Below are 2453 nucleotides of genomic sequence, written 5' to 3' on the forward strand. Positions count from 1 at the left end.
TGTTCTACTGAAAAATCCGAGATATTACATGTATGGTTATGTCAAATTACGTCTGTAAATATTTGAGGAGTTTACTTAGTTACGGTCATTTAAGGAATTAATTGATAACTTATTTGTGAATTTTAAATTAAACTTTAATGTTCGTAGACGAACGATAAAAAAGATAAGGGGTATAAAATGTCGACCACATTCAGTCAAGTTGAGATTATATTCAATATTTCTAATTCAAAATAAAAACATGGATGAATAATCGGAAAACGAATGATCTGTCATCTGAATTAAATATTCTATCCATTTTAAGTTACTTAAACCCAAATTTTATTTCAAATTTATAAACCTTTTGTCAAATGTGTTAAGTCAATAAACCTAAAACATAAGATCGTTGTTCTCTTCTTTAAACTTAAAAAGGTCGTTATCCAATTTCATCTAAGGACATCTAATTTTTATTCTTTGGAAATTTTCCAAAATTGTAATATTCCATAATTTTAATATTTAATATATATAGCTTTGAAATACAGTCGTGAAATTGCAATGCGCGATGCGCATGCGCTCGAACGGTTTTAACATCTGAATGTGTTTCAGTTTAAGGGCATGTGACACAGCTAAATACCTATATTACCGACCTCACTTTTTCAGTTCACTGAATGTTTTTTTTGAACCTAAGAACTTTTTTTGTAAATAAAATATCGAGCTGAAGCTTTGGAAAATGTATTAGAGTAAAATAAAGTACGTTTAGGTACTGCATTTTGGTAGGAACTTCACTGAAAATTATTTTATCTTTTTTCTGAACCTCGACATTTTTTGAACGTTCGAACTTTTTTTATACATAAAATATCGGTCTCAAACTTTGATAAATGCAAGAGCCGGTAACGTTGTACACGAAAATACGAACCCTCTAGAGCCTCGTCTAGTGGCCGCCAGGTTTCGTATTTTCGTGTACAACGTTACCGGCTGATGCCGTTGGAATTGATTGTTGAAATATATTTTTTTACATCTTTTATTATTAAGTTTTGTACTTAAACGTAGTTTTCTTTCGGCTCTTGCATTTCTCAAAGTTTGAGACCGATATTTTATGTATAAAAAAAGTTCGAACGTTCAAAAAATGTCGAGGTTCGGAAAAAAGATAAAATAATTTTCAGTGAAGTTCCTACCAAAATGCAATACCTAAACGTAGTTTATTGTACTCTAATACATTTTCCAAAGTTTCCATTATAGCTCTTTTTTGGATGAACAATTTTTGTCTCATTTTTTTCTTAGCTTATATCAAAAAGTGATTCATTATCAATTTGTTGTTCGTTCCAGGGCGCGCAATTTGAGCTTTTTCACTTTTTTCGTATCTTGCATAGTTTGACCAAAACATGGAATTTTGGAATTTTTCATTATTTTTGGTACAATCAAATTTGGAATGTTCAACTTTTCGACAAAATTAAAAAAGTTGTGATCGTAGTCCTGTAGGCTTGGATTTTGAAAATGCTCTAACTCTGATAATTTTCTTTTTATAGAAAAAAATCATGGGGATAAATTGTTTGAGTTTCTGAGTACTATGAACAAACGTACATAGAATTTTTAAATCTTGAAAAAATGTGGTTTCGAAATTTTTTTGTATGATCAAATTTGGAATTTTAAACTTTTTGACCAAATTGAAAAAGTTGTTATCATAATCTTGTAGGGCTTTCAAAAAGCAATGTTTTTCTTCTCCAGACTTTTTTTTCTTATCATGCGTTGTTTGGCCTGAATTGTTCATTTTAGTTTTTTTTTTTTTATTTTGAAAATGCTATAACTCTAGTAATTTTTTATTTTTCGAAAAAAGTAATTGGGATAAATTGTTAAATTTTTTTAACACTATGAATAACCACACAAAGAATTTTCGAATTTTAAAAAAAGTGGTCTCAAAAATATTAAAAAAGTGCCCACTTTTTTAATTTTCATCCAAAATAGCTGGCTAACGAACTTGACCTTTAGTTTAGGACACTAAACGAGTGTACCAAAGGGCAATCTAATAGATTACTTTTTTCAAAAGTTATCGTGTTCACAGACAGACAGACATACAGACATACAAACGGATACACACATTCGTAAAAACCTGTTTTTCGGATTCAGGGGGTCTCAAAATGTGGACATTTGACAAAAACTGGGAGGTGAAATTTTACACAAATCTAATTCCTTCTCTGAAGGGGAAACAAATGTAAAAGTCTGAAAAGACATACATGTAGAATGAATAAATAAATAAATAATACTGGTCATATGTTCGACTGATTAATCACAGTAAAATATATGGAGAAAAGTATTGCAAGAAAAAATATACTATAGAAAATCTTGATAAAGCAAAATATTTAACTGAAGAGATTATTAAATTACTTTAAGAAATTAATAAAAATAGATACTTACTGAAACTAATGAAAATGAAAGTTTTTACCATTATAGAGTTTTAATTTCTTTTTTAATTCTTATTA

Source organism: Belonocnema kinseyi, chromosome 5, assembly GCF_010883055.1.
Source record: "Belonocnema kinseyi isolate 2016_QV_RU_SX_M_011 chromosome 5, B_treatae_v1, whole genome shotgun sequence".
NCBI lineage: Eukaryota > Metazoa > Arthropoda > Insecta > Hymenoptera > Cynipidae > Belonocnema > Belonocnema kinseyi.